This window comes from Adiantum capillus-veneris, chromosome 13 (assembly GCF_014529385.1).
Source record: "Adiantum capillus-veneris isolate H3 chromosome 13, ASM1452938v2, whole genome shotgun sequence".
NCBI lineage: Eukaryota > Viridiplantae > Streptophyta > Polypodiopsida > Polypodiales > Pteridaceae > Adiantum > Adiantum capillus-veneris.
The window spans coordinates 45,723,489-45,736,129 of NC_140943.1; positions in this window are offsets into that span (position 1 = coordinate 45,723,489).

Sequence of the window (12,641 nt, forward strand, 5' to 3'; positions counted from 1 at the left end):
TTGTCAATGCTTACAATGTTGCACTAGAGTAAGCATATGAAAATGCATTTTAAATGAAAAATGTTTTTGTCTTATAAGACTAATTCTCTTTTATTGTGCACAAATTTAAGAAGTATGCATGCTGAAAATCATTTTTGTGGTGACGACGTCTCCCAAACACCAAGTAGAACTTGTCACTCTACTTTGGAAGTATGATATGGACTAAAGAGCAGACATGCTTGTGGCAGCTACGTCTCCCAAGCACCAAATGGATTAGTCATCCATCTTGGAATGATGTCGAAGGGTAAAAAGGGATCCTCTACCCGCTAAGTAACATGGACTAATGACTAGGCTTTATCTTCTCTACCTCATAGTCGAAGACGACTATGATTTCAAGAGAGAGGTAATGTCATAAAATATAATATTTAACTTTAAGAAATGATTTTCTCATATTAAACTGATCATTTAATGTGGGAGAATAAACAAGAACAAAAGTTAGAATAGAGACATGTGCTTCTAAACATATCTCAACATGGGACCAAAAGGAGAGATGGTTGCATCTCAATAGAGGTCCAAAAGGAGATGGACTATCAAAGAGCAATGTGCAATAAGTGCTTCTAGACTTACCTCAACAGAGGACCAAGAGGAGAGATGGTTACATCTCAATAGGGGTCCAAAAGGAGGTAGTCTATCAAAGAGAAATGTGCATCTAATGGAGCTTAAAAGACCTTAGGGTTAGCTTCATTAAAGACCTCCAATGGTTAGTGTTAAAAGTCCTTTGACCTTAGGCGATCTTAGGCAAACCTGGGATGAACTTGAGGTGGAAACCTGACCTAAACTTGCCTTTGACCTTAGGCAAGCTAGGCTTGAGGTGTGAACTCCACCTAAGGTGCTTGTCATGCTTGATGACTAAGGTACTTGAGGTACTTGTCATACTTAATGAGGAAGTTGCTTGAGAAGCTTCCTATGCATGGGGGGTAAGATGCTTGAGTCAAAAAGAGACCCTACACACTTAATGAGAAAGTTGCTTGAGAAGCTTTCTATGCATAAAAGTCCCAAATTAGGAAAATCTTTGACCTAACCTTCCACTCACTCAAGGGGCACCCCTTTTCTAAAAGGGCGCATGGGACACATGTCATACTCTCACTAAGCTTAACCACATGGTGTGCTTGAATGCTGTTGGTTGGGCTAAAGAGGGGTCCAATGAGCTTCTAGTTCCATCCAATAAATATCTAGATATTTTCAAGCTCTCGCTCTAAGGGGTAAGGAGGACACTTGTCAAAAGACTACCCATGTACTTGACTGCATGCTGCATGTGATTGGCTAGGGGGAGAGGAGTCCAATGAGCTTGCAGCATGTGGAAAAGAAACTCGCCCCAAGCAAGCAAGGGGGGTTCTAGGGGGATATACACCACACACACACACACTCATTTTTTGGACGATTCTCACTTGATGAAAGTTGCGGAACTCCACCTCCTTCTCCAAGCTTGTGAGAAGTGAGAGCCTACACCAACACTCTTGGCTATGGAATGCAAATCCAACCAAGAGCCATGCTTCAATGCTTAAGCTTACCATCTTCTCCATCTTCATTACTATGCTATTATGTATGCTAGCAAGAAGAGTAATGATAAGGGAGGAACTATTTCTTTGTCCTATGGAATGTTTCTTCTTCCTCTTCCCTACCCTCATTCCCCGCTAGCTCTCCCCACCTTTGAAGGTGTTTGAGGCCTTGGGACTGAGGCTTGGGATAGTTAATGCTTTCTACAAGTTTATTTTATGCTTGTGATGTATGAAGCTTTCCATCTTCATTGCATCACGTAGGTCACAAGGAACACAAAGCTTGTATTGTACCAAGTCTCTTTGATGGGGGAAACTATAATACAAATGCCTATTGGAGGGGGGACCGGCTCCATATGAATCCGGTCCTCAACTATTGTCATGTTCTCTAAACTCTCTCTCTTGCAAAAGTATTGTTCATGCCAAGTTAACTAAGTACCACGTTTATGTTGCTACCATCAATTAAGTTCACTCGTTATGCTCACAAAGTAATCTCTCAAAAGTGCTTCATCTAATTTCCTAATTCCGCTACTCTCAAAGTTCATAGTCCATTTCCATACAGACTTACACCCTGCACCTGAACATTTTAAATCCTACACCACAGAGGAACGTAAGGTTGTGTATACAAAGGCTCAAAGAAAATTGATGGAAGCAATGGAGTCTATGACGGTCCAGTGATAGTTAAGGAAATAGAGTTAGCAGACCCGGGAGAAGAATCCAAACGTTTTCATTGCCCAAGATCTGACAGAAACTGAGGAGAGTGTACTTGAAGAACTTCTCAATGAATTCAGGGATATATTTGCTTGGACATATCATGATATGAAAGGTGTTCCACCTTCCGTTGCAACACACAAACCCCATGAATAGCATGGCTAAACCAATTCAGCAAAACGACCTACCCAATGAATCCGAAATATGCAAAGATCGTTCAAGAAAAGATTGAAAAGCTTGTGAAATGTGAATTCATATACCCTAATGAGCACTCAGAATGGGTGTCTCCAATAGTGATTGTGCCAAAAAAGAATGGGAAACTCAGAGTGTGCGTGGATCTCAAGAAGGTCAATGCCGCCACTAGGAGGGACCATTACCCCTTGCCATTTTCAGAACATGTTCTTGAAAGAGTTGCAAGGAAGGAAGCTTATAGATTTTAGATGGGTACTCTGGCTACAATCAAATCACAATTGCGCTAGAGGACCAAGCTAAAATAGCCTTTATAACCAAATTTGGAGTGTTCACATTTTGTGTTATGCTTTTGGCTTAACCAATGCCCCTGCTACCTTTCAAAGATTTATAAACACTGCTTTTAGAGAATATTTGAGGGAGTTTTGCGAAGCTTTCTTAGATGACCTTTGTGTTTATTTCTCTTGGAAAGAACATCTATCATGCTTACAAAAAGTGTTTGAGAAGTACAGATTGAATCGCATCTCCTTAAACCCTTTCAAATGCCAATTTTGGGTTAAACATGGAGTCATTTTAGGGCATATCCAAAAATTGGATTTCCACAGATGAGAGAAAAATTAAAGCCATTGTTGAATTGCCACCACCTATAAAATATAAAGGAGTTCAAAGGTTCATGGGCCATGTTGGTTATTACCAGCGGTTTATTTTAAACTTTGTCGAGATAGCCCGTCCTTTGTACAAGCTTCTTATTGAGTTCCATTGGACCGCGGAGTGTGACCATGCTTATGAGTCATTGAAAAGAACCTTGACAAGTGCTTCCATTCTACGAGTGTTCGATTGGAATATAATTTTCCATGTGCATATTGATGCATCAAACTTTACTACCCCATTAGCTTTGCAAGTCGTCAATTGAATGATGCCGAGAGAAACTACACCACTATAGAGCGAGAAGGTTTAGCTATGATTTATGCAGTAAAGAAATTTCGCTACTACCTTCTTGCCAACAAGTTTGTTTTTTTATGTGGATCATCAAGCCTTGTTGTATCTAGTAAATAAACCTTGTTCCACTGGAAGAATTACATGATGGCTGTTAATTCTCCTTGAGTTTGATTTTACCGTTGTGGTGAGACCTAGTAAAAGACATGTCATGGTGGATCATTTTTCTCGCATACCCAATGGTCTAATGCTTCTCTATTTCTAGTTGAAGCCATGCCTAAATGGAGTGAGAAGATTGTGAACTTTCTAGTTAGTGGTTTTCCACCCAAAGACCTTCGTAAGGACATAGCTCGAAAACTGTTAAAGGAATGTGGATCTTATTCTCTCATTGTAGGAACTCTCTATAGGTTAGGGAAGGAAGATATTCTTAGACGTTGTGTCCGTGAGGATGAGTATTTATATATACTGCAAGAAGCCTACATGGGTGTAGCCAGAGGATATTTCTCGAGGGAACTAACAGCTAGAAAGGTGTTGCAATCAAGCTATTGGTGGCCTACCTTATTCAAGGATGCATCACTTTTTGCAAAAGGATGTGATGAATGCCAACGTTACAAGATCACACAACAAAAGGATAAGATGCCCTTACATCTTGTTTAAGTGACTTACCATTTGAAAAATGGGATTTAGACTTTGTAAGCCCAATTAGTCCGTAGCACTCAATATCGATATATTATCGTTGCCACTGACTATGTGACAAAGTGGGTGGAAGCCAGGGCGACACGTAAGGCTGATGCAAGGTCAACTGCCAAGTTTCTCTTTGAGAACATTATTACAGGATTTGGTTATCCCTTTGAGATTGTGAGTGACAATGGCACTCATTTTATAAATGGAGTGATAAAAGAACTCACTACCACCTTCATGATATCTCACCATAAGTTCACACCTTATTATCCACAAGCAAATGGCCAAGCTGAGAGTACCAACAAGACCTTAATCTCTATCTTGACCAAAATGGTGGAAGCTCATCGCATGGATTGGGATTTGAAGCTGACTTCAACCCTATGGGCTTATCGTACTTCCTACAAAGTGGCTATTAATTGTACACCATTCAAAATGGTATATGGCCAAGAAGCAGTTATGCCATCGAAGTTTGTAATTCTTAGTCTACGCATAGCTTCACAAGAAGGTTGGGATGGTAACCCTTTAGTTGAGCGCTTATACATCCTTGAGAGGTTAGATGAAGAAAGGCAATTGGCTGTGCAAAACGCGCTTGTGGAGAAAGATAGGAGGAAGAAATGGTTTGACCCTCATCTAAAGAACAAAGGTATCAATGTTGGTGATAAAGTCCTTATGTATGGAGTACGACGTAACAAAAAAAAAAAGTTGAAATATGCGGGAAAAGGACCATATAGAGTATGTGAAATAACCCCACAAGGAACCATTCGTGTGGAGACTCTAGATGGAGTTGAAACCATTGGATTCCTCAATGGGAGTAAATTCAAAAGGTATTATGATCCTCTAAGCCAGGAAGCGTTACAAGCCATCCATCAAAAGAAAGCAGCCAAAGAACAGGCATAGCTTAAAAAGATCCAAGCAAGAGTTGAGGCTCAAGAAAGACAACAACGTCTTAGATGCCAACGAGAGACTAATATGGGAATCACGGAAGCGTTTTTTGAAGACACCGATGATGATTCATTGGAATCTAAGCCACCTCTATGATATCCAATTGAACTAAATAGCCTCTATGGGAGAGTACTATATAACGCATTATTGGATACAGGAGCTCAACATAATTTGTTATCCTATGGAGGTTGGTGTCAGTCAGGGAAGCCACCTCTATCTGAGAGTATTATACAAGTCAAGGGTGTCAACAAGAAAAAAACTGCGGTTTTTGGAATCTGGTACACTTCTGTCAGTTATGACAATGGGGTTGTAGCTCAAGACTTTTTAGTCATGCTTGCTAGAACTATGGAGGGTAATATAAACCTAGGATGCACGTAGATGATAGCCACCAAATGCACTATTGATTGGGGGACTGGGGGTGTCACAACGCAGAAACCAACTCTTAGCCTTGCCACTCAAACCATAGTCTTTGAGATATTGCCTCTTAAGGAAATAAAACCCAAAACATTGCATGTCCAAGAGGTTGAACCATATGTCCCCATAGCCCAACTCTCTAGAGCTTAAACTGTTGTAGTTGAAATAAAGCTTAAGACACACAAGACACATCCTAATATAACAAAGAAAACATACAAGTAGGTCCTTAAAGCTTCTTTAGCGACCATAGCTAGTGCTAAAAGACAGAAGCTTGGTAAGAGACGTCCCACTTACCCCAAGAAATGTAAAGAAACGTTGCGTTGGATTCTGAAAAAACTATTGGAAGCCCAAGGCTACTATGAAGGAAATGATCAAATCTGGGTGCCAAAATGTAAATTGTGCTCTTACCTGTCACCTGACCCATGTGAACCCAATCCTATAGCTTCGAAACAAATTTAAGATTGTGGAAAGGAAAAATCACGGAATGCTACACATCCGCTCTAGAGCTAGTTTGGGTACCTAAGAAAGAACGATTTGTTCCACCTAGCTCAGGAACAGGGAAGTCAAATGAAGCTTCTTGCTCTTCATGTAGTTCGTATACGGAAATAGAAGCTTCGACACAACCTCCAACTACAATTGTACATATCCATATAAACAAGGAAGAGTTTGCACCTCCGTTGTAGGTTCACCACCTACAACAACGTTGCAAATAAAATCATGGGAGAGTATCTTACCATTGGTGCAACTAGATGAAACGCATAGGGCGGTCAGAAACTATTGGTTAAAGCCTTCACCCATATAACAACTTGGAACAATTGGTTTCAAAAGGTGACAACATCATTCCAAAAGGTATGATCTACCCAAGGAAGGGGGGAGTGTTTGCTAATAGTCATCATTCACTCACTCCCCTCTCAACCTTCCTCCCTAACCTCTCAATATCCAATCTTAGGGAATGTATATATAAAGCCTTATACCCACAAAAAATTAAAAAATTAAAAAAATAGTAAAGAGCAAGAACAACCAAACAACAAGAATCTGGAAACTTATAAGTTCTATACATAACACAAAATCATAAAAACACATTATACACAAGAACACACCTTTTGACACGACCCTTATAATATAATTTGCACTCTAATTATTATCTATCTGTGTATGGCTAGTACGCTAGAGTCATCCACTCTTGCCTTAGGTGAGAGGTACCCTTGTTACTTTTCACAAGTGTTTCACATGGTCTTTTCGGTGCTTGCCTGTGTGAATGGGATTTGGTAGGTACGCTAGCATGTGAGAGGATTTTTGACGAGTTAGAATGGCCGATACGTCTCTTGACCACGATTAATCCATACTTAGTAGAGAGCGTTTCTCCCATTGCACAAGCCTACCCTTTTTACCAAGATGACTATAGACATCTAGTGAACTTATGAGTAAACATTAGTGCCTCTAATGATGAAGACGATTTACATGATTACACGGATGGCACATATGGTCTCACGGATGATGACTTTGTTTTTCTCGATGACGAGGATAGGGGTTTAGCCTTAGGGTTTCCCCCTAATCTCTACAATATCCTATTCTCTTGACTCTCTAGGGGGAGTGCAAATAATTAAGTTAGGGTTCCCTATGTTGTTTAATTGTGTTCAATAAGAGTTGGTACCTCTTCCCACTGATGTGCCTCTGGAAGGTGGATGTTTGGTGGTGACAATTGTGCAGTTTGTGACTACATAAGGATGCCTTTGAAGGACAACGACAATGGATGTTTACATGTTACAAGGGATGTTCTCCATCATATCAGGTGTACTACTTCCTTTTATCTATGCTTTCCATAGTTACATGTTTGCATCTTGTCATTTGAGTTTTAACAATGCATAAAATTTATGAAGTTGTGACATTGCCAATTTAGATGCTATAATTTTTTCAAACTTCTAGTATCTTGTTCTTCTCTTTGAGTTTGGTCCATTAGTTGGCTTTAAGTAGGTATCAGGACCTTAGGCTAAAGTAGGCCACTTAATTGCTGACTTTAATTCCTAAGTAGTCTTTTAAATGTAGTAACTTTAGTAATGTTTTAGGCTATGAGGATATAGTTCTCTCTAGCTTATTCCACATGAGTGTGACTTGTGTTGTTGGAGTCCATGTGTTAAGCTGGTATTTGAGACCTCGAGTCTCTTGGTTAGTTTATGCTCAAGCTAGTACTTGAGACCTTGAGTCTCCTAGCTCTGCTGGAATTTGAGACCTCGAGTCCCCCAACTACTTGTAGCAATTATGACATCAACAAAAAAAGAAAAAGAAAAAAAAAGAAAAGAGAAAGCAAATAGCACAAACTTCCTTGTATTTTATGTTGATCACACTTAAGTGGTATAAGTGACAAGATCACTAGTCTTTAGACCCCGATGAGCATTCCTAGGGTTAACTACTCTTTAGTCGACATTTTTTAATTAACGTTGGTCAATCTAGTACTTACTTTAGCCCTAGCTCTTGTGTACTTCTCTTAAAGTCAACCTAATAGACCTTAACTCAATTGCATTTGATTTAGGTACTACGCTTGTTCTACTTGGCAATGTTACAATTCATGATTTTTTTTTTGTATTTTCTAAAATATCATGTATGCATCTCACTTATTGCACACTTGCACATGCTACCTTTGAGATTTCACAATGTTGTTTTTCTTCTGCTACTACAGGTACTCCTATCATGGATCCTGATGCTACACTGTTATATTTCGAGGACGGAATCTACATCAATAAGGGGGGCATGTTAACCCACCGGCATCCACTTCTAGTAGTCATGGGCCGGGCTTGTCGGTCCAATAAGAAAAGGGTAAGAGTGATCGCCTATGAGAGGCGCACTCTAACTAGAACATTAAAGGGTTAGTTGGCTAAGCATGGGTGCCCAAGTGTGAATGGACAAGCTCGTATAAAAGTCACCTAAACATAAAAATCACTAATTCTCTCATTTGTGCAATTGAAGAGTGCTCTTGCTCCATCTCCTTCTTCTTCTTCATCTCCTTGTGTGTATGTGTATGCGTGAGAGAGAGAGAGAGAGAGAGAGAGAGAGAGAGAGAGAGAGAGAGAGAGAGAGAGAGAGAGAGAGAGAGAGAGAGAGGGATCGAGCATTGCAACGGCATGGTGGCAGCGAAGCGGTTGAGCGCGGCACGGCGGTAGCTCCCTCTTCTTCGCGGCAAGGAATCCTCCACGAAGGTGAGCATAGGGTGGTGAGCGACACACCCTTGATCTCTTGTGCTTGCTAAATTAGTCTGGTTGTGTGCTTGCAGCCATTTGTGGCTCACACACAGTGTACGACAAGTCCCTTGCTTTGACACGTACGACAGACGCCCACATAAACTAGTTTTGTTGCTTTGGGTAGAGGATCCCTTTTCACCCATCGACATTCTTCCATAGTGGTGAAACTAATTCCACTTGGTGCTTGGAAGGCTTAGCTTTCTTAAGCATGGTGTTAGTTAGCACTAAAAATGGTTCATAGTAGATTGGCAAGGTCTACTAAATGCATGAGAGACAAAGCTACCGCAAGCTTGATTCATGGTGTGCATACACTTAAAACTTATGAACATTCAAAAGAAATCTTAGATTCAAAATAAGACAAAATATTTTTTTAAATATACTTTGTTCATACCTGATTCTTACCTTTGATAGGAGTCATTGTAAGTGTTTACAAGGTTTACATTATCCTTTAGCTGGATGTCTTGCATCTTCAAAAGTAAGTTTGACAAGATATCGTCGCGAATAGTCTTACCACTTCGTAAAAGCTTGTCTTCATGTCATAAGATGCTTTCTGAATGCAAAATATCTTCTTGACCCTCAAAGTCAGGTGGTTCTTCAATCCCTGGTTCTTTGGGTGGCTCGCCCTTATAAGATTTCAACAAACTCGCATGAAAGTCATTATGAATGAGTCAGGTACTTGGTAGCCTTATCTTGTAAGCTGGTTCATTAATAGACTTAAGAACTTGGAATGGGCCATATCATCTTTTTGCTAACTTAGCATGATATTTCTGGTGACCCATTGGATGTCTGTGTGTTTCTTTGCCCATAGTATGACTTAGGTGTGCTTTTAGAAACTTGAGCAATACTCAATCATTTTCTTTGAAGTTCAAGGCTCATCTATGCTTATCAACAACAACAGCCTTTTGCTTCTATTGCATGATGGATATAGCTTCTTTGATCTTTCAAAAAGATCCTTTAAGATCTCTGTTATACTCATCAATAATAAATATGTTCCCAAGTGTCTTCTTGACTCAATGGGAGATTGGGTCTTCCTTCAATTACCTCAAAGGATGCCTTTCCTATAAAAGTATGGACAATGTTATTGTACGCATACTCTAGTAAGGGTAAATACTCTTTCCATTGATCTCTTTGATCTACTTCCATAACACAGGCTTTAAGTAGATCAATGATAGTCAAATTTGCTATCTCACTTTGGCCATCCGTTTGTGAGGTGATAGGTGGAGGAGAAATTCAACTTAATACCCATTGCTAGTCATTCTTGGATCTCATCCAATCTCCTACTTCCATATGCTATGGCATGCCCTTGTTGAAGCAAAACAAGTCCAGGGCATTGTCCACAAGCATCACACTTGACATCAAAAGGCTTTGAAAGGTCTGGTAATATTAGCACGGACTGAGAGGTACGCTTTGCCTTTAAATTTTCAAAAGTTTCATTCTCTTTTGTAGTCCATACAAATTTAACATTGTTTTTAGTCAAATCATGCAATGGGCCTGCTATGAACGAGAATTTTTGTATAAAGCATCTATGTATGCACACATTCCTATAAAGCTTCTTAATTCATATAGATTCGCTTGGTATAGGCTATTCTTTTATTACCTCCAACTTTAAGGATCCATTCGGATCCCTGTTTGAGAGATAATATGACATAAAGATTGAATCTCTTTTAAGAAAAACTCACTTTTCTTTTTATTAATGTAAAGATTATTGTCTCTCAAAACTTAAAATATTATATGAAGATGCTTCTTATGTTCCTAAATAGTCTTCGACTAGATGATAATGTCACTAAGAAACACTCCTATGAAGCTTTGATGAGGTATGAAGAGCCTTTCCATCATTTGATTCAAGGTAGTCTACGCATTTTGGTAAGTCCAAAAGGGAGTAACAAGAATTCATCTAGGCCAAAAGTTGTTTGAAAGGCCATCCTATGAAAATATCTTCAGGCACTATCCTTATTTAATGATAGCCACTTTTGAGATCTATTCTACTAAAGTAGGTAGACCCTTGTAGCTTATCAAATGGATCTTCAATCCTAGGAACGAGAACTCTATTTTTTATGGTTATCCAAATAAGTTCATGATAGTCCACACTCTTAAAGTACCAACTTTCTTTTATAATAATAGAAGGCGTGAACAAAATGGAGATGAACTAGGCATGACCATCCCTTTTTCCACAAGCTCGTTCACTTGCCTCGTAATCTCCTCTTGCTGAGCAGATGAAACTAGATAAGGAGGCTTATTAGGGGGTGAGATACCAGGTAGAAGTTCTATGGAATGATCATCTTGTTCCCTTTTAGGAGGTAGCTCCTTGGTAATGTAATCCGTAAGCACACCTTGAAACTCATTGAGGAAACTAGAAAGTTCTGATTCCTCTTTAGTCTCATTTTTAACTTCATTAGGAACACATGCATCTTTCTTAAACTCCTTGACAAAAACCATGTAACAAGAAAGAAAGCTTTTCATTACTCTAACTAAAGTTTGAGTATAAACAAGGGGTATAGTGTTGCCCGCACTATAAACATCAAGTGAAACATCCTTGACTCAAAAAGAAAAGAGGACTTTTCTCTTTGGAAACTTCATAGTAGTAGCCATGCTATCAAACCATGGTTCCATTAGGATAACATATTCATGCTTGAGTGGAGAGATGAAGAAATCTTACTTGTTGACATAGCTTTGCACACGGAGCCTTAGCTTCCCAATCAATGAAGTGAATAAGACCTAAAAGCTACATTTGCTGGTACCACATCTCCCATCTCAAAGTCATGAATTCCTAGCTTGGTAGCTAGCTCAACAGAAATAAAGTTGTGGATAGAACCAAGGCCAAACAATATGAAAGCATCACGCTCTCTTACTTTTCCCTAAAATACATTTTGAAGCAGTTTGCAGGGCACTCTAGACCAATCTCCACTCTAGCAGACCTGATGCCGTATAATCCAATTACAAAAATGCCTCTCCAAACAGCTGAAGTGCATGGAGAAAAGCTAGCTACATACCACTATTGGATTCTCTCTGGCCAACATTCCATCATAGCAGCTAGAGGTTTTCTCCGCAACAAGAGCACTAAGTATGCTTCCAGGCAAGAGTTTTACAAGTTTAGAACTACAAGGATAGTGGTAGATGCTCCCAGAGAGGTTTTCTCCGCAACAAGAGCACTAAGTATGCTTCCAGGCAAGAGTTTTACAAGTTTAGAACTACAAGGATAGTGGTAGATGCTCCCAAAGAGGTTGCTGTTTAAATATCCAAAAATGGAGAACATGGAGAGAATCACAACATTGAAGCAACAAATTTATGTAAGGGTCTTAAAGCATGGTCGTAGTCTGTGGATTGCCTAGTCTAAACCAACAAAACCCAAGGCAAGAGTTCTTGTCGGTCATGTGAGTGCGAGCACCTTGGGATGTAAGTTTCACTTCCCTATGCTCATTTTCTTTACTCTAGGAGGGTCATTACGTTTATTTTGCTTAGGACATGCCCGAGAAACATGATCTTGCTCCCCACACATGAAACACTTGTTATCTTTACGATAACATTCATCTTCTTTGAGAGAAAGCTTATTTTTATCATTGTAGCCCTTTTCTTTCTCCTTTCCTTTGTTGTTGTTGTTATTGTTAGCCTTGGGAGAATTTTGTGTCGCATTGTTCTTCCCCTTTGGCTCGGTGGATTCCTTGGCTTTCGTTGGCTTTGAGCCTTTCTTGGGGTTAGGGTTCAGGCCAACTAGCCGACACCCCATCACTAACCACTGACTTATTCTTTTGGACATATATAAGAATAAGGACATGAGAGGATAATAATCTCATCAAGATCTCCACCACATCCTGTGTACTTCCGCACTGCATTGCACCACACTTGCACGCACACGCTCTTGTGCATTCTCACAAGTGGTATTAGAGAAACATCAGTTCTTCTCAGCTTCGACAATGCGTGTGCATAGGCTTTGAGGCAAGCTAACACTCATGGAAAAATCAGGACAAAGATCTTCAATAGAACCATCAATGAGAATAGT